Below are 21512 nucleotides of genomic sequence, written 5' to 3'. Positions count from 1 at the left end.
AAGGTTGTTTTCTGCTGCTCCAGAGAAGCGGACACGGAGCAATGGATCCAAACTACAAGAAAGAAGATTCCACCTAAACATTAGGAAGAACGTCCTGACAGTAAGAGCTGTTCGACAGTGGAATTTGCTGCCAAGGAGTGTGGTGGAGTCTCCGTCTTTGGAGGTCTTTAAGCAGAGGCTTGACAACCATATGTCAGGAGTGCTCTGATGGTGTTTCCTGCTTGGCAAGGGGTTGGACTCGATGGCCCTTGTGGTCTCTTCCAACTATGATTCTATGATTCTATGATCATTGCTATGGTTGAATGGGGCTTACAGCAAGCAAGTCTTTAAAAGATTCCATAATATAAAGTGGGAGAGTTAGCAAAGGTGGGGGCACTGAAGGCAATTAAAAGCAGAATCTAATGTATCCAGTTGGGATTGTGTGCTCTGACAGGATCTCTCTAGGGTCTCAGGTGGCAGGGGGGAGGGGGTGTTCCTCCAGCCTTGTTAACCAAAGCTGCTTTTAACCTGAGATTGCCAGGGATTGGATCCAGTATATATTGCATACATGCATGCAGAAGGTAATTGTTAGCAAATAGTTAAAAGTTTTAAGGGAGAGAGAAACCCACATAAACCCAAGAAATCAAAGACTGTCAGACTCTAGCTAATATCTGGGGTACGGAAGGAGAAAGTCCAGTCTGCAGCATTTCTCCTGGATGTAGCCTGTGCAAACAACCCTGACAGTACTAGTTTAATATAAGTTATGAAACAATAGACAGTTGCTATCACCTCAAGAGGAATCTCCCAGGTGTATGCATAACAGAGGTTACCAAGCTGATGAGGGGAAGTGTGAGGTGATGGAAAGGAAGCTTGGGTTTCTGGTGAAGGGTTTTCTGGGAAGAAGAAATGTTATGTACTAAGCTTGAATCCTAGAACAATGGGCAGGTAGGATCCTAGAATGCAACGACTGATTGGCCTGCAGTAGCAGTCCAATCAGGCTCCAGGAGGGAAGCAGAATCAGCCAGTCAGACAGGACCTATTGTATAAATAATGTATATAAAGCCTGAGGTTTGGGGGGAAATTCATTCATTGTTTTACGAGCTGCAATAAAGATCATGAAATCACTACTCAACTCCGAGTATATTTCAAGAAAGGAAATGGATAGAACTCCGTGTGGGAGGAGCTGAAGGGTAGAACCATCTTAGGAGACTGGGAGAGAGGCATAGGAATGCCATGCAGAATGCCTTGGGCTGTAATGTTGCACTGCTATGAGAAACAATCCCAGCTTGTGAAGTAATGCTGTGAACTCTCTCTCTCAATGGAAGACTCTAGATGTATATAGGCTCAAAATAAACCATATATCTTAAAATGCTGCAGCCTCTGCCATGTCTGGACTCCCAAAGGAAACACAACCCTGGGTGAGGGCCAGGAACCTCTAGAATCTTGCTACCACTCAGCAGGGATTGGGGTGGCATGTAGCAATATCATATTGGAAGGTGAGCAGGTGAACAAGCCTAGATGGCTGTGGGTGCTGCCAGAGAAACATGGGAGTTAGCATTGGCCTATGGGTTAACCTCAGGGGATGTGGCTTGTTCCTGAACTATATACTTCTGGAGGGTGGAAAAACAATGCAATTTTCCATTTTGCTCAGATGAGAAAGGGGGGTGGATCTAAGAAGCTTTGGGGGCTATGTTAGGATTCCAACAAGCCAGAAACATTTAATGTTGAGTGCTGATAATCCACTTCTGAGAGCATTCAACCAAAACAGGCCAAGCACAAAGGAGGTATGAACAATCCATCCCCACAATCTCTTAGGAACAAATGGATCCAAAACCCTTACACTGGATTCTTTCCATCCTTTAATTATCCTTGGAAAATATAATTCAGATAGCTGCAGAAATAAATTTGCATGCAATTTTACCACCTCCCAAGAGTTCCAGCAGATGGGTGTATTTGCACTAATAATGAAAGGAACAAGACGTACAAAATAAAAGGCATTTTCAAAGCCCAACTGTTAACTTGTACACCATACACTTGGTTGGTCTGTTAGCACTTTTAGACAGAGAATAAGTTATTGATTCATCACCAGTTGAAATGTTTATGAACATTCTAGAATATGCTCCACCAATGAACATGTAGCTTACATAATATAAAAAAAACCTATTAGACTAACGTTACCAGATGTCCCCGTTTCCCAGGGCAGTCCCTGGACTTACAAATTGGTCCCCATACAAAATCCATTGAAGTTGAAAAGTGTCCCCGGATTCATTGGAAAAAATCTGATAACCTCATATTAGTCTATTTCATGGCCTATGATATAAAACCCTGTAAATTGTACCAAGGGCATTGAATCCTACCAGAAATGTTTAATTACCAAGAACTAATTTTTCACTAGCAAGAGCAGAGCAAGCATGGTTAATTTTTGATTACTAATATCCTAGGAGGAACACTTCAGGGTATTTGTTTGTCATTTCCCAGCTGGTTTTAAAACTGGATATTAATTTATAATTTCTAGTGACTGCCTGGCCAGGGGGGGGGTCTATCTCAGCCAGCCTTGTTGGGGTTTTTTTTTTAAAAAAGAAAGTACTTATTTAATACATTTTTATCCTGTCTTTCCAATTAGTTGTTCAAGGCAGTTAACACTAGAAATGCAAACACAAAAATATAAATAGCGATAAATAGTAAAAGTACAGGTCAGTTGGAGGGAGGCATCAAATAATAAAACAATTTTGACCTGACACCTAAAGAAGAGAAGTATGAGCAGCTGGAAAGCCCATATGGGAAAGCTGGTAGCACCCTTCCACTCCAATAATGGAAGCATCCAGAGGAGGGGGTCCAGACTATTTTCAGGTGGGGTTCAGTTGCACCCAAGTCAACCAGCTATAAATCCACCTAACAGTTACCTTGTTTTTAAACAGGGTATGTGTAAATGCAACTGTAGGAAAGTTGGAAACTGCTTTAGACTGAGTCAGACCATTGGTCCAACTAGCTGAGCATTGTCTACACTGATTCTCCAGTGGCTCCCCAAGATTTAAGGTATGGGAAATTCTCAATCATACCTGGAGATGCCATTGGAGATTGAAGCAGAGGCCTTCTGGTTGCAAAGCAGATGCTTTATCACTGTGTTATGACCCTTCCCTACATACTCACTGGATGATTCATCTGGACACTACCATGTTGACAACCTCAACCATCAAATCTTCTCCAGAGGTCAACAGTTGGCCTGAGGGAGCAGGCATCTCTTGATCTCACACCATTAGTGAAGACATCCATGCTTAAAGTGATCGTTTTTGATCAGGTAAGGAACAAGTGTTCCCAACAGCAATGCCAAGGCTGCTTGCCAAGCTCATTCTCTGTATGGGAGGATAAGCTAAGTACAATTGGCAGCAAGAGCATTCTGGCTTATCTTAACTTCATGTCTTGATTGTCTGGGGCCATTTGAATCAAGGCAGCTAATACGTTTCCCCCCACTGGTAGCAGCATTAAGGAAACTAAAAGTGATAAATGCATGGTTTCTTAATTGTTCCAGCTCTAGAAAGGGTGCGATCCTGTTTGGGTGTTAATGGAGAAAGCCATTGTGCTTCTATAATAAACATGCATTATAACTGATGTGGGTAGACAAGGGAGAGATTTGAGATGCATCTCACAGTGATGTCAGAAGCACTGTCTGATTAGCAGCTGACCACAGCCCACCTTACTCAACTGGCACCCCCATTGCAAGAGAGAGAGAGAGAGAGAGAGAGAGAGAGAGAGAGAGAGAGAGATTTGCTAACTGAATGAATAATTAATTTAGATCTCTTTTTTCTTTTTTTATATTTCAAGAAAACACCCTTTATTTTTATGTTTCTGAAAATACTTGCAGTGAACAATCCTCATATACCACCACCTCAAAAAATCCATGCATATCCAATGTGAATAATATATCAAACATTAATCAGGTTTGTGAAATATATTAGAGTTGATTACAGCAGTTAAGTTTCTTCTATGCTCTGTTTTAACAGATTGTCCCAGAGTGATCCGTGGGTAGCTGGTGGTAAGGAGACAACATTGTCCTTTCCAGTGTATTCAATAAACATGTATTTCAAAATCATATTTGATCTTCATGTTCCTTAGTGCTCTATGACACTTCGCTGGTTTCTAAATAAGAGCCATGTTTCAGTTTATCCCACCATACCTCTAGAGTAAAGTTGGTAGCTGTTTTCCAATAGTGTATTAATAGATTCCTAGCTGCAGACATGAAAAGGATTAGTATACATAATTCTTATGGTCATCTGTAAACAGATTACAAACTAAGTGCTGGTAAAACTGACCCACAGCAACATAGGAAAATATACTGAGTCACACCATTGGTGCAGCTAACTCAGTACTACCTCTGCTGACTGGCTGCAGGTCTTCAAGGTTCTAGAGAGAAGAACTTCTCAGCCCTAGGCCAGCTGGAGATGCATGCAAAACAATTGCTCAACCATTGAGCTACAGTCTCTCTCTCTCTCTCTCTCTCTCTCTCTCTCTCTCTCTCTCTCTCACACACACACACACACACACACACACACACACACACACAACCTCCCAGTGAATCCAAGTGGCAATCTAGGAAGGCTCCAAGCCAAAAACAGCAACCATTGACAAGCAAAGACAACCCACATGAATAAATATGTTCATTATCCTCTATGAAACATAGACAATATTGAGCTAGCTGGACCAATGGTTTGACTCCTATAAAGCAACTTCCCATACTGCTCTGTAACTCTAGGCCAGGCATAGCCAAACTTGGCCCTCCAGATGTTTGGGGACTACAATTCCCATCATCCCTGACTACTGGTCCTGTTAGCTAAGGATGATGGGAGTTGTAGTCCCAAAACAGCTGGAGGGCTGAGTTTGCCAATGCCTGTTCTAATGCTTAAAGTAGTCTGTATAGGAAGCTGCCTTGTACCAAGCCAGACCATTGGCCCGCCTAGCTCAATAGCATCTGCACTGGCTGGCTGCATCTCTCTGGAGCAAAGTTAAGGGACCATCTTCAGTCCAAGGGCCACACTCCATTTTGAGGGCCACATGCCCGTGATGGGCAGGACCAGATGCAAATGCAGGTGGAGCAATGAATGTAAATCTAACCTTTGTACAGAGTGGCTGTTTTCTACACACACATACTCACAAACCGTTCTCTGCCCTCCCTCCAGACAAGCAAGAGGCATTGTGATATTCCAAAGACATAGCCCAGCCTGACAAAAACATCAGAGAAGGGGTGCATGAAGCGTGGCTAGGGAGAGCGTGGCTAGGCAGAAAGTCTGAGGGCCAGATAGAGAGGCTCAGAGGGCTGCATTCAGTCCCAAGTCTAAGGCGCCCCTCTTCTGCTTGAGAGTTTCAGAAAGTCTCCCTCAGCCCTATCTGGAGATGCTGGATAGCTCAGTGGGTCAGAGTGTGGTGTTGATAATGCCAAGGTTGCAGCTTTGATCCCTATACAGTACAGCAGCACATTCCTGCATTGCAGGGAGTTGGACTAGATGATCCTCAGGGTCCCTTCCAACTCTACAGTTGATACTATGAACTTGAGACTTTCTGCATTCAAAGCAGATGTGCTACCACCGAGCTATATCCCTTCCCCTTCATCTAGGCCCAGCTCAGAGGACCTTCTTTCACACACACTGCTTGCCACACTTCTAATCAGAGTCTCTTGCTTCGAAGTCTGTATCTTCCACTCTTCAAGGTGTCAATTCTGTTCTGATTTACAAGCTCCAAGAACCAGTCCTTGCCACCACAGTGCCACTCCACACTGAATTAAGCAAGAGAACCCACATCCTCCCTCTGTTGAACATGCAAAGGAAGGAGCGGGGGTGGAGAGAAGGCAATTCATTAATTTCATGCTGAACGCCAAACTCAATTTTTCTTCCCCAGTCAAAGGCTGTTAGAAGCTCAAAAAAAGAAAGTGGCAGAACACAAAGAGGGAGCTGCAGTGAAGACGGTTTAATGTGCATGATATGCATGTCTTGCTCTAATGCGGTGTGACATTCTTCTTGCACCAAGGCATGCGTAAGCCAAATGGGCTGCTGAAAGCAAATACTCCTTTGCACCATGCAAACGTAACTTGTGGGGTTTGTTGCCCAGTGTTTGGGGGTGGCTGTGGTTCTCACCAGCTTCAAAAGGGGATCAGATTTTTCTATCAGTGGCTGTTAGCTAAATAAAGCCTCCACTGTCAGAGGCAGTAAATCTCTGAATATTAGATAACAACAAAAAGAGCCCTGCAGGATCAGGCCAGTGGCCCCTCTAGTCCAGCATCCTGTTTTCACAGTGGCCAGCCAGATGCCTGAGGGTAGTTGCCAAGCAGGACCTGAGCACAAGAGCAACTGGTGAGCACAAGAGAGAGAGAGAAACTTTCCTCTGTGCACTTTCTCTGTGCCTAAGGACATGCTTTACCTATCCTAAGGCCAAACAGCAGGGGAAGGCTTTGTTTTCATGCAAAGAAATCTTAACACTAGCAAGAAAGATGCTGGAAGGGCCGCATTCTGTCCCAATCAGCCTTGGAGACCATGTGCCAGTGGTGAGAAGGGACAAAGGGAGAAATGGGAGAAGCAAAGGAAATATCACATTTTACCCTTGTAGAGTAGCCAGGTTTTCACAAACATCTGCCTATCCTCAGTTGAGGCAAGGAAGAGGCTTATCAGAGTTCAAAGACACATTTGATCCAGCAGGTTGAGATTCTCCACATTTGAGCCTTAGACAAACCTTTGGATTGATCCAGCAGGCTTCTTATTTGCTTTTTTGTAATGATTAGGAGATGCTTGCCCCACTGCCCCACCATAATCTCAATGCAATGTAGAATCCCCCTTATGTTCTTATGCTCTGCAGTGGGTAAGTAGAGACTGTTATCCTTGGGGCAACCTGTCAAAGAACCTATAATTCGTATTGTGCTCATACTGGGCAACAGATTTCTCCCTCTTTCCAGGGTTCAGTGAAGTTTCTGGGTACAACTCAAATGCATTTGTGGCCAGAGATTTCCCAGACTTGAATAACCTACCAGTTATGTACTACAGATCAAACCATTGTTGCGAATACAGTATTCCAGAGGCTAAATTCTTAGTAACCAGATGCATGCATAAGAGTGCTACAAATTATTCTGGGATTTGATTACAGACACAACCAAATGCAGCTGCAGATTAATCTTGTCTTTGCCCTGGTAAGGATTTTGTTTGTAAAGTATAAGGCACTGAATAACATCACTGGATTGCTTTCCTTTCCAAAGATAGTCCAGAGAATATTGGTAAACAATAAAAACTCATTTTCTCCCAGCCAGAAGTGTATTGTCACAGCTGCCACCTCTGGCAGCTATAGCATTAAGCTGCTTCAGTAGCCCAGTTGAAGATTTAGCCGGTCAAAGAGGGATCTCATTCCGATCTCAGCTGTAAATCGAAATAAATTCCACAAAAAACACTGTAGTGTTGCAGATGACACCCTGAAAGTGGCAATGGACCAGTATAAACTGAGTCTTAGAAATCCTTACTTAATAATAATTTTTTTAAAAGCCTGAAATGATTACAAAGGGACACTTTTTTTTTTTTTACATCAGTAAAAGATGTTGATGTAGACACACAAAAGAAGAAAATGCATTATCTTTCCAAAAGTAGCTATCTAATTTCGACAGCTGTACTGTTTCAAAATAAATGAGATGGGTTTGTGTTTTTTCCTTTTGGGTCAGTGCACAACACGAGGGATAATTCAATGTCTTGGGCAGTGGAATTATGATTTATTTCTGCTGAACCACTGGTGCCAATGCCTCACCACAGTCCACAACACACAGCAGTGATCTGAGACATGCAGACCATCAAAGCTTCCCTGTTTGCAGGATGTCCTTTGCACCAAATTTGTTGGGTGTGTGCAAAAGTCAGGTTAGATGAATTACCCTCAGTGATGCTGCAAACCACTGAAAAATAATATGAAATAATAGGTGTACTTTTGCTCTTGATTGCCCATTTTCAGAGCAAGCAAAAGGAGAAAGGAGTTACTATAGAAATCACAGACAAGTCTCTAGTCCTTTGCATTTCTCTCCACTGCAAAAATCCCAGCTGAGCTTCATAATGGCATGTGCTCCTTGTCTCTTGACCTCTAACACCCCGCTGAGGAAAATAGATATACACGAGCTACATTAAATGGCCAAGGAGTATGCTTGTGTCACACTCTGGGAATTAGCAAAGCAGATGACTGAGCCTCATTCAGCAGTGGCATACTCTACCCAACTTTTCAATTCCCATTTCTGTACAATCTCTCTCTCTCTCTCTCTCTCTCTCTCTCTCTCTCTCTCATATACACACACACACACTCAAATGCAGTCACACACCAGGGTTGCAGTGCCCCAGAAATTATGCACTCCTTGTATAATTCTAGTTACAGGTAGGTAGCCGTGTTGGTCTGCCGTAGCCGAAACAAAATAAAAAAAATTCCTTCCAGTAGCACCTTAGAGACCAACTAAGTTAGTTATTGGTATGAGCTTTCGTCTGCATGCACACTTCTTCAGGTACTTCAGATACCTTGTATAATTGTTTGCTTTCCTGACCACTGACCTGGTGTGTGTGCATATGTGGGGAGGTGTCCCTCTGTGAGTCAAAGGAGACATTGGTGTCTATGGTCTCAAACAAGACTTGGCCTTGGGAAAATCTCCTCTTGACATCTGTGCAAGATTCAGTGTCAGTTCTTCTAAATGAAAGTGCCCTCCAAAGCAAAAGTGGCATGCCTTCTTTAGCATCACCATTCAAATAGCACTGTCCATCTGAGAAGAGCTGTAGCTCACAGTTTACAGCCTCTGCTTTGCACCCAGTTGGCTCCAAGTTGAATCCTCCAGAATTTCCAGGTAGAACTGGGAAAAGACTCCTGTTCAAAATAACAATCACACACATTGTTTTGAGAAGAAGTAAAAGTAGCATTTACTTATATACGGTAATCTATGTCTTGAAGCAGCAGTTACAGCAGCAAAATGAAGGCAAAGTGAAGGCAGGTTTATAACTACTATCTAAGCTAAAAGGTAAAGGTAAAGGTACCCCTGCCCGTACGGGCCAGTCTTGACAGACTCTAGGGTTGTGCGTCCATCTCACTTAAGAGGCCGGGGGCCAGCGCTGTCCGGAGACACTTCCGGGTCACGTGGCCAGCATGACAAAGCTGCATCTGGTGAGCCAGCGCAGCACACGGAAACGCCGTTTACCTTCCCGCCAGTAAGCGGTCCCTATTTATCTACTTGCACCCGGGGGTGTTTTCGAACTGCTAGGTTGGCAGACGCTGGGACCGAGCAACGGGAACGCACCCCGTCACGGGGTTTCGAACCACCGACCTTTCGATCGGCAAGCCCTAGGCGCTGAGGCTTTTACCCACAGCGCCACCCGCGTCCCTTACTATCTAAGCTACAAAAGTACAAAATCTAAGTGTCTACGCTGCAGAGCTCAGACATACATATGTGGTCAACTTGAAGGCATAATGAACACACAGAGAGAGGCAGGAAGGAAGTATGTAGTGTTACAGGTTCCTGTCAAGGCAGACAAAGAATTTACAGAGTCCTCTCTAGCAAATTTTACAGGAAAGCTCTGTGAACCTCAACCCCTTCATGTGCCTATCTGGCAAAACATGAATTGTTTATCTGACTTCAGTAATGTTTCAGAAGCTGCACAGGAGTCAAAGGTTGCACAAGAAGCAGCTCCTCTAGGGTTTCAAGGCTTTCTGCACTAAAAGTCCATTCAACATATATAAGGTTCCAGTTGTATCTACTTGCTTATGGAATTGGCAGTTTGCATAGATCCAAATTTCTAAGGAATCAATCTTGTAGTGTGGCAATATCTACACTTTGGAACTCCCTGCGTATTGACATCAGACAGGCACATTGGCTGTACTCTTTTTGGTACCTGCTAAAAACATTACTTTGATGAAGCCTCCTCAGATACTTAGAATGTTGTGTTTTTGATTTATTACTAGTTTAAATTTGTTTGAAAATGTTGTTTTTACTAGTAATCTTATTGTTTTATTCTTTTGGTAAACTGCTTTGATGTTTTCTGCAATCATGCAGTATGGCGGTACCTCGGGTTAAGAACTTAATTCATTCTGGAGGTCCATTCTTAACCTGAGACTGTTCTTAACCTGAGGTACCACTTTAGCTAATGGGGCCTCCCGCTGCTGCCGCGCTGCCGGAGCACGATTTCTGTTCTCATCCTGAAGCAAAGTTCTTAACCCGAAGAACTATTTCTGGGTTAGCAGAGTCTGTAACCTGAAGCGTCTGTAACCTGAGGTACTGCTGTATATAAATTTTTATGAAATAAATCTGAAATACTGTAAATAGATGCCTCGGCTAGACCCTGGGAGCTTGCCAAAGTCCCAAGGGTGGTGTGAATTCCTTCCTCATGGTCCTGACTCAAGAGTGTTGACTCAGACAATAGACTTGGCCTCTTGGTGAGCCTGCAGCCTTGCTGAACTTCCCCTGTGAATGTCATGCCCTCACAGAACTGAGCAATCAGACCTTAAGATATCACTGCTCCAAACTGTTAGAGCTTTAAATGTTAGAATCAGCACTTTGGATTGGACCTGGAAGAAAACTGATAATGAAAACTGGAATGAAAACTGGAATGAAACCAGAGGGATTGATACATAGCAATACCACTTTTAGCTTTTAACCTGCACTTGGCCTCTGCCATTTTCTGTTGGCATTGGTATGTCTTTATTGAAACCAACAGTTTTTTATATCAGGACCATGGTCAGCTCCCCCTTCATGGATCACTGCCTTGCCGTGGCGAAGGGGCTTGAATAACTCAGAGAAGCTATGAGCTATGCCGTGCAGGGCCAGCCAAGATGGACAGGTCATAGTGGAGAGTTTTGACCAAACGTGATCCACCTGGAGTAGGAACCGGCAAGCCACTCCAGCATCCCTGCCAAGAAAACTCCATGGACAAAGACAACAGGCATATAAAAGTTATGACGCTGGAAGATGAGCCCCTCAGGTCGGAAGGCGTCCAACATGCTACTGAGGAAGAGCGGAGGACAAGTAGATTCAGAGCTGATGAAGCGGCTGGGCCAAAGCTGAAAGGTCGCTCAGTTGCGGATATGTCTGGAAGCGAAAGGAAAGTCCAATGCTGTAAAGAAAAATATTGCATAGGAACCTGGAATGTAAGAACCATGAACCTTGGTAAGTTGGATGTGGTCAAAAATGAGATGGCAATAATAAATATTGACATCCTGGGCATCAGTGAACTAAAATGGGCAGGAATGGGCAGATTCAGTTCGGATGACCATCATATCTACTACTGTGGGCAAGAATCCCATAAAAGAAATGGAGTAGCCCTCGTAGTCAACAAAAGAGTGGCAAGAGCTATACTGGGATGCAATCTCAAAAATGATAGAATGATCTCGATACGAATTCAAGGCAGCCCTTTTAACATCACAGTAATCCAATATGAACCAACTACTGGTGCTGAAGAAACTGAAATTGACCAATTCTATGAAGACTTACAACACCTTATAGAAGTGACACCAAAGAAGGATGTTCTTCTCATTATAGGGGATTGGAATGCTAAAGTAGGGAGTCAAGAGATAAAAGGAACAACTGGCAAGTTTGGCCTTGGAGTTCAAAACGAAGCAGGGCAAAGGCTAATAGAGTTCTGTCAAGAGAACAAGCTGGTCATCACAAACACTCTTTTCCAACAACACAAGAGACGACTCCACACATGGACATCACCAGATGGGCAGCATCGAAATCAGATTGATTATATTCTCTGCAGCCAGAGATGGAGAACCTCTATACAGTCAGCAAAAACAAGACCTGGAGCTGACTGTGGCTCAGATCATCAGCTTCTTATAGCAAAATTCAAGCTTAAACCGAAGAAAGTAGGAAAAACCACTGGGCCGGGAATATACAATCTAAATCAAATCCCTTATGAATACACAGTGGAAGTGAGGAACAGGTTTAAGGATTTAGATTTGGTGGACAGAGTGCCTGAAGAACTATGGATGGAGGCTCGCAACATTATACAGGAGGCAGCAACAAAAGCCATCCCAATGAAAAGGAAATGCAATAAAGCAAAGTGGCTGTCCAACGAGGCCTTACAAATAGTGGGGGAGAGAAGGCAAGCAAAATGCGAGGGAGATAGAGAAAGATACAGGAAATTGAATGCAGATTTCCAAAAAATAGCAAAGAGAGACAAGAAGGCCTTCTTAAACAAGCAATACAAAGAAATAGAGGAAAACAATAGAATGGGAAAAACCAGAGATCTGTTCAAGAAAATAGGAGATATGAAAGGAACATTCCGTACAAAGATTACCATAATAAAGGACAAAAGTAGTAAGGACCTAACAGAAGCAGAAGACATCAAGAAGAGGTGGCAAGAATACACAGGGGAATTATACCAGATAGATATGGATGGCTCGTACACTCCAGGTAGTGTGGTTGCTGACCTTGAGCCAGACATCCTGGAGAGTGAAGTCAAATGGGCCTTAGAAAGCACTGCTAATAACAAGGCCAGTGGAAGTGATGATATTCCAGCTGAACTATTAAAAATTTTAAAAGATGATGCTGTTAAGGTGCTACACTCAATATGCCAGCAAGTTTGGAAAACTCAGCAGTGGCCAGAGGATTGGAGAAGATCAGTCTACATCCCAATCCCAAAGAAGGGCAGTGCCAAAGAATGCTCCAACTACCGCACAATTGCACTCATTTCACACGCTAGCAAGGTTATGCTTAAAATTCCACGAGGTAGGCTCAAGCAGTATGTGGACTGAGAACTCCCAGAAGTGCAAGCTGGATTTAGAAGAGGCAGAGGAACCAGAGACCAAATTGCAAACATGCGCTGGATTATGGAGAAAGAGAGTTCCAGAAAGACATCTACTTCTGCTTCATTGACTATGCAAAAGCCTTTGACTGTGTTGACCACAGCAAACTATGGCAAGTTCTTAAAGAAATGGGAGTGCCTGATCACCTCATCTGTCTCCTGAGAAATCTCTATGTGGGACAAGAAGCTACAGTTAGAACTGGATATGGAACAACTGATTGGTTCAAAATTGGGAAAGGAGTACGACAAGGCTGTATATTGTCTCCCTGCTTATTTAACTTATATGCAGAATTCATCATGCGAAAGGCTGGGCTGGATGAATCCCTAGCTGGAATTAAGATTGCCGGAAGAAATATCAACAACCTCAGATATACAGATGACACAACCTTGATGGCAGAAAGTGAGGAGGAATTAAAGAACCTTTCAATGAGGGTGAAAGAGGAGAGTGCAAAATATGGTCTGAAGCTCAACATCAAAAAAACGAAGATCATGGCCACTGGTCCCATCACCTCCTGGCAAATAGAAGGGGAAGAAATGGAGGCAGTGAGAGATTTTACTTTCTTGGGCTCCATGATCAGTGCAGATCACGAAATTAAAAGACGCCTGCTTCTTGGGAGAAAAGCAATGACAAACCTAGACAGCATCTTAAAAAGCAGAGACATCACCTTGCCAACAAAGGTCCGTATAGTTAAAGCCATGGTTTTCCCTGTAGTGATGTATGGAAGTGAGAGCTGGACCATAAAGAAGGCTGATCGATGAAAGAATTGATGCTTTTGAATTATGGTGCTGAATTATGGTGCTGAGACTCTTGAGAGTCCCATGGACTGCAAGAAGGTCAAACCACTGGAAGGACAGATCCTGAAGCTGAGGCTCCAATACTTTGGCCACCTCATGAGAAGAGAAGACTCCCTGGAAAAGACCCTGATGTTGGGAAAGATGGAGGGCACAAGGAGAAGGGGACAACAGAGGACGAGATGGTTGGATAGTGTCTTCGAAGCTACCAGCATGAGTTTGACCAAACTGTGGGAGGCAGTGGAAGACAGGAGTGCCTGGCATGCTCTGGTCCAGGGAGTCACGAAGAGTCGGACACAACTAAACGACTCAACAACAACAACATGGTAATCTCCTTTCAGGTGCTATCATAGTTGTGAAAGGACCATCTTCAGCATCAGACCAACCACTGCCAAGTTCACACAGACGGGTGAAACAAAGGGGCTGCTTCACCTTAGGAGCTACTTCATAGTTACCAAGCTGCAAAAACATCCAGGGCTGGAATGTGCAGCTTCTTAAAACTGTAAAAAGTGTGCTCAAAAGATGCTAAGTTCAAGTAGAGAATGTTGGCACACAGTTACTTTCAGAGGTGGCCCTGCTGAGATAAAGGAGGCAATCTTTGCTTTCAGATTTCCAGCTAGAAAGCTTCGCAAGCATGGAACATAAGCTTAAAAGTGTTTAGTCAAACAAGATAAGCTACAGCATCAAAGATTCCCAGATGAGTCAGACCTGTTGCTTGGTACATAAATTTTCCTCACACCATAGGACCACCTAACTGGAGTGGGGGATTGGTGGTGAGGGGAGGAGATAGTTGTTCCTGTTTGTTCTGCAGACTGGAGGATCCTTTGCAGAAGAAAACAGCCCTGTCCCACCCACCCCCAACCTTAAAAGATTAGGTTATCAAAGGCATGCGAAGCTACTTCAAACAGCTTATTTGTTTATTAGACAAGTAAGGAAGGAAAAACAGATGTTCAGAGCAAACCTCCCCATCTGTACTATCACAAAACACATATTTCAAGTTAGGCTCCTGTAGGACCTTGAAGAATTAAAAAATCACGGTGGGAAGCTGCAGCACTCTTTAAAATATCCATTTCCTCACGGCTAGGCATAAAAGCATAAAGGTATATGAAAGGAGTGGGTCATGGCATAGTGGTAGAGCATCTGCTTTGCATGCAGAAGGTCCCAGGTTCAATCTCTGGCAACTCCAAGTTGGGCTAGGAAAGAGTCTTGTCTGAAACTCCAGAGAGCTGCTGCCAGTCAGTGTCAACAATACTAAACTAGATGGGCCATTGGTCTGATTCGGTATAAGGTTGTTTCCTGTGTTTCCAGGACGAGCCTTGCAGCTGCATCAGACCCAAAAGCCATCTTGTCCAGCCTCCTTTTTCTCACAGTGGCTAATCAAGATACTACTGGAAGTCCACAAGCAGAACACAAAGACAATAGCCCTCTTGTGCTGCTGCCTCCCAGCACCTGGTATTCAGAGACAGACTGCCTCTGAACTTTCAGGTTCCATCTAGCTGCCATGGTTAGCACCCATCATTGGTCCTCTCTTCCATGGATTCTTCCCATCCCCTCTTAAAATCATGTAAACCAGTGTTTCCCAACCAGGGGCCATATGGCCCCCTGGGGTCCCCAAGATATTCCAAGGGGGCCACAGGTAAAAATTGCATGAAAGGGGGGCTACAGCATGAGGCTAGGGGACCACAGAGGGAAGTGAGAAGTGAAGAGAAAAAAAGCATTTTTTAAAATCATTTTTTAAAAATCTTGATTGGCTGGCTATCCTCTTGGCCAATTATAAGTGGGTAAGGGGCCAGTCCACCAGGGCCTAACACTCCTTTTTGCCACATGAGTTTTCTTCAAGCAATCCTGGTTTGTTTCCAGCAGGAGAGGGCAATTGCTGAGGCTCCTGTTTTCACCAATAGAGCCCACGATCCAGAACCCCCAGGTCAGGTTGAGTGCAGTGGTGAGGCAGCAATGGGTAGGGTTGGGTGAGCCATAGCTGCTTGTTGCTGCTGCCAGTGCTGGGCCCAGTGGCAGCCTGGGCCTCACTCTGCAAGGAGCAGCATGGTGCAATCCACCCCAGCAGCTAGCGGATCAGGGATTTCAGATGTTGCTGAGGGGTGCAGGGTCCATTGGCAGCGCCAGCCCAGCTCTGCAAGGCACGGGGTGAAATCCACTCTAGCATTTAGCTGAGTGGGGTCATCTGGTGCTGCTGACAAAACACTAATATAAAAAGGTAGTGGATCAAAAGAAAGAAAGTCCCCGTTCCCCAAATGCCTGGCCAAGTGCTTCATCTTGCAAACAAAACAAAACAAAACAGACTCCTTACTCAAGCGGCACACTGCCTCCCTGCCTCCAACGACCACAACCTTTCTCTCCCCTTTGAAAAGGCTTTGTAAGAAAGACTGTACAACCTGAAGAGACAAGGCATGTACTTTTGTAAACCAAGAAAATCATATTCATATATATACGGCTGGTGGTCTACTTGACTAGCCTGGAGTGTGAATCAGCCAGCTTTGGGGGGGGGCAGGCTAAACTCCCCAAGCACCTAGCATGTTTCGTTGCATGAGACAAGCAAGTTAGGAGGAGCACACAAATGCCTTTTCTTTAAGACTTCAAAAATGGGACAAATTGGGGGCCAAATGGGGCTGAGGAATCTGTGCCCCCAAAACAGGACCATCCCATTTTTTAAGGGACGGGCGGAAACCCCACATGAGCACATCACACATCATGTGGGCACAGCATGTCCACATTGATGCAGGATATTTCAAGGAGGCCTCCTCCTTGAAAATTTCAGGAGGGGCAAGGCCTCTCACACACCCAGATCATAATGCATGCATAAAAATGAAGCTGTGCCTCTGGGAAAAGGCAGGACATATCTCATAAGACCTGTTTCAGCTCCCAGCACAGTTATCCCTGTCAGCACCATAAAGATGCAAGGGAGCAGTACAGAAATAATGGTTTGGATGCCACCACGCACCACATGAGCACCTCCAACCTCCGGAATAAGCCTTGTGTCCTCATTTGCACACCCACACAATGTATCTTTGCTCACTTCTTATCGGATATTTACTTTTAGATTACTGCTTAATCCCATAAATGCCCAGGCTGTATTTAACAGAATGGACGAAGAAAGCTTCTTCTTTTTTCTTCCTCTCTCTCATAACACTGGATGCCCAATAGAGCTGAAAGTGGGAACTTTCAGGACAGATCAAATAAAAGTATTTCTTCATGCAGAGCTTGGTTCAGCTATGGAACTCGCTGCCACAGGAGGCAGTGGTGACCACCAACCTAGCTGGCTTTAAAAGTGGGTTAGACAAATTCATGAAGGAGATGAATGGCTGTTAGGCACGTTGGTTGTCCTCTGCCTCCACTGTTGGAGGCAGCAATGCTTCTGAATGCCAATTACTAGAAACCCCAGGAGGGGAGATTGTTGCTCTTGTACTCAAATCCTGTTTGCTGGTTTCCCACAGGCATTTGGTTGGCTACTGTGAGAGCAGGATGCTATATTGGATAAGTCATTGGCCTGATCCAGCAGGTTCTTCTTATGTTCTTCGGGATGACATAGACAACTTTGAGGACTGACAGAGAAGCACTTTAGACCATTACAGATGTGCTTTGACACTAGCGAGCCCCAGGGACTGCACCTGCCTTAATTATTCATGTCTCCATTAAAAATGACTGAGCAAAGTTCTCATTCACCACATATAGCCGTTGCCTTCCTTCCCTGAAGACATTAGCCTTTCGATATTTGATGCTACTTTGGTCATTACACCCCTTTGCATTGTTGAAAGGGCAGTGACTAAGGGCATTTGCGCATTACACCAACTGAATATAATACACGTGCTCTTCCAGAATTATCTAACCTCACAATCCAGACATGTGAGCTTCTTTTATGCTACTGATGCTCCCTGCATTTCCCACAAAGCTAGCAGAAAAAGGTGGATGTGCATTTAATGTTGTTTTATTTCATTTATTGACTTTCTGTCCCACCCTCCCTTCCCAAGGAACCCAGGATGATAAACAAATACAAAATTTTCTGATAAAAAAGTGAAAACATTCAAAAACAGATAAAAACATTCAAAAACAATTATAATTAAAGACACCCAAAAGCTGTTTCAGTTAAAGACATTCTTTCATCTAATGATCTCAAGGTTGCAAGGCACAGTATTCTTCGGCTACCAAATGCTTGAGTAAAGATGGAAAACTGTGAAAATCAGTTTTTGTTCATTAAACAAATTAATAACTGACTCGAATGGATATAAATGGCTTGGTTTAAGGAAATGAGATGCTGTTAATCAAATTTGCAGATGACAGCAAACTGGGAGGGGTACTTAATACCTCCAGATAGAATCTGGATTCAAGATGACCATTAACAGATTGAAGAACTGGGACAAAACCAACGAAATGAATGTCGATGGGGACAAATGTAAGGATCTACATTTAGGCTGGAATAATCAGATGCACAAATAAGATGGGGCGCACCTGGCACCTGGCTTGACAGCACCACATGTGAAAAGCATCTAAGGGTCTTACTAGACCACAAGCTTAACATGAGTCAACAGTGTGATGCAGCAGCAAAAGAATGTAACTGCTCTGGAAGCTAGGACCCGAACCAATGGGTTCAAATTACAAGAAAGGCATTTCTGATTAAACATTAGGAAGAATGTTCTGATTGTAAGAGCTGTCTGACAGTGGAAGGGACTACCTCAAAAAGTGGTGGGCTCTCCTTCATTGGAGGCTTTTAAACAGGTTGGGTGACCATCTGTCAGGGATTATTTAGCTCTGGTTCCAGCATTGTCAGGGGGTTGGATTAGATGGCCCTTGGGGTCCCTTCCGACTCTTCAATTCTGTGATTCAATGGCTGCTTCACAACAGAAAGCCATTGGAGTGTTGTTAAATTGTACAGGCAGACTAAAACACAGCAACGCAAGCTCTAAAAATAATGAAATCAATTTAACAAACTCTAAAACAACAAAACCTATGGATCCTGCAAATCTTGGGCCATCCTGCTCCATTTCTGACCCCCAGGAGGACCTGGATGGGCAGAGTCTCTACCACATCTGCAGGTGCATCAATCAGTGAAACTCCCTGCTCTCTTTACTCATTAATGCTGCCTGCTTAGCTACTTATTAAACATACAGCTATCCTTTGTACTTGTAATGTGTTTGTAAGTATCTCATTACACATTATTATTGTCCATGTGTAATCATAATAACTCTGAGTTAGGTGTCTGGATTTAGATATTGTGTGGCAGTTAAAACAGGATTCTTCCTGAACAATTTGATGGAGGCTTAATCTTTTATTTTCCAGGTTTTAAAAACATAACTCAGGTTTTTAAAACATGTAATAGATGCATTTATGTAAAAAATAAATAAAAAATGGACATGTCTCCAGTTTCACTCACTGCTGACTCCCCTGATTTCCGGTGTGCTGTGACCAACCCATTAATCAAGGGTGAGAGCCATTGAAAGAAACTGATCCTTTTAGCAAAGCAAGTTACACAAGTTGTAGGGGGAGGGCTGTGGCTTAGGACCACAGATCCCATACTTGGGTTCTCAGCATAATTTTTCCCAAAGGCTTTATTCAAAAAGTCAGTGCATGGTATAAACATAAATCAGCTCACAGGCTACACTATTCATAAATTCAAAAGCAGAACTCTAAGATACATGGCTCCATGCAAGCTAAGGTGTCTCAACTGCGGTTGGAATACTGGGTACAGGTTTGGTCACCTCACCTAAGTATGGACATTGTGTAGTTGGAAAAGGGATAGAAAAGGGCATCCCAAATGACCAAGAGGATGAATCAAGTACCCTATGAGGAATGGCTGCAGCATTTAGTTTAGAGAAAAGGCAAGTAAAAGGTATAATGGTGCTAGTTCATAAAATCATGCCTGGCATGGAGAAAGTGGATAGAGAAAGGTTTTTCTCCCTCTTCCATAACATGAGAATTCGTGGAAATTTGATGAAGCTGAATGCTGAAAAATTTGGGAAAGATAAAAGAAGGCACTTCTTGATGCAGTGGATAGTTAAACTATGGAACTCTCTTCCACAGGAGGCAGTGATGGCCGCCAATCTGGATGGCTTTGAAAGTGAATTAGACAAATTCTAGAAGAAGAAGGCTCTCAATGACTACTAGCTGTGATGGCTTTGCTCTGCCTCCCTAGCTGGAGGCAGCAATGCTTCTGAATACCAATTGCTGGGAACCACAGGAGGACAAGGTGCTCTTGCATTCAAATCATGATTCAGGGTTTCCATCTGGTTGGCTACCGTGAGAACAGGATGTTTGGCATCAGATTATGTGATCTCATTCCACTTCTCCTCTTCCAACCAATCCTGCCAGAATATTCCCACAGGTCTTATAAGAATATCGGCACAGCCTGCTGGACCAGTCCAATGAACCATCTAGTTCAGTAGCCAACCAGATGCCAGGCTCATGACACCTGTGCCCAATGTCTGGTCACAATCCAGTGGTCACAGCACCTGGGCTTGTATGCTATGCTTGTCCTACTCAAAGGAGACCCATTGAAACTAATGACCATTACTAAGTTAGGTCCATTAATTTCAGTGGGTGTGCTTTGAGTAAAACCTAGTTGGGTGCAATCCATTGCTGGCATACAGCCCCTGACCACCATAACCATCACCACCCAGAATCTGACCATTGAAATGTTCAGGCTTCCCACGACTTACCAGGACCAGCCAAAATGCCGCAAGTTTCGTAAGCCAGTCAGTAAATCAAACAGCTCAAAGCTGCAGTTAACTCTTTATTAGCAAAGCATGATCTTCACAGACTTGGCAGAGTTTCGGGCGTAATGACCACAGCAGCCCTGCAGGTCATGCCCATGTTAATAAAATCAGTTGCCATGACTAAAAGTCCCCACCCCGCCCCCAACCCATCTATGTCTACTCCTCTCTAGGGTTTCTTGCAAGCAATTGGAAACTGCACCTGTATGTAGACTGCCCTTGCTCCTCCAGTTTCATGCCTCTCCTGGTTCTGGGAGTCACTGGAGGAGGGGAACGTATCACAGCAGGAGTAGGAGACACCTGTGACTCTTCAATAACCAGACTCATCTCTGCCTCTTGATCTCCCTACTCTCCTTTTCCTGCTTCTGCCTCTGATTCTGGACCTGCTGTCTGCCACAGACTCTCCCTGCTCACTAAACACTGTTATCTCTTCAACTTCCATTGCCGCTTCCTCCCAGTCTTCTCCCTCTGACCATCCCACCACCACTCCCCAGGCTCTGAGCCTGGTTCTCTTGGGGGTTCCCCAACTGGTTCCTCCCACCAGTCTTCTGTGTCCAACTGGTCCATGACAACTGCATGGGCAGTTCCAAAGTGCCCCTGACCTTAAGGAACTCAGCCGCATCTGCTCCCAGTTAGACTCAATTGAGAAAGAAAGGAAAGGGAAATGAGCAAGCCACACTTCACCCTGATGGCATAAACATTCAGTCAACAAAGCACTGCAGGCAGATCAGCCGGCCAACTGGCCAGCTTCCTCTCTGGCTGCTGCAGCTCCACGTTGTTCCCCCTTGTCATAATTTATACGCATCCCTCCATGCCACAAGCAGCTTGATGCCAGACAATTAAGCCACAGCAGCCTGTAAAGGACATCAACAGGCCTCAATGAGCTCCTTGGGAAGTCACTGGCGGAAGCTATTGTTTCCCAAATGTTCAAGCTTTAAAGAAAAAGCACCAGAAAAGGGCATAAATACTGGCAAAGGAGACCTTGTTTTGTTTTGTTTCCAACAAAAAGCTTTTTTCAAAAGGGAAAAGGAAAAAAACCACAAACCTCACCTGCTACAGAAGATGAAAGGTGAGTCATCCCTTTAAACTCTACTGTTCCTTATTTAGATCCCTGGTTTTTTTAGCAGAAACCTTGATTGTTTAAAATTCCCCAGCACCGCTTCCTGAGCATTAATTCCCCTCAACTTTCAAACAGGCCCTTCATTTATTCTTTATGCTTCTCTCGGTGACATAA

The sequence above is a fragment of the Podarcis muralis genome, chromosome Z (genome assembly GCF_964188315.1).
Source record: "Podarcis muralis chromosome Z, rPodMur119.hap1.1, whole genome shotgun sequence".
Classification (NCBI taxonomy): Eukaryota; Metazoa; Chordata; class Lepidosauria; order Squamata; family Lacertidae; genus Podarcis; species Podarcis muralis.
Note: the sequence above shows the minus strand (reverse complement) of the source record.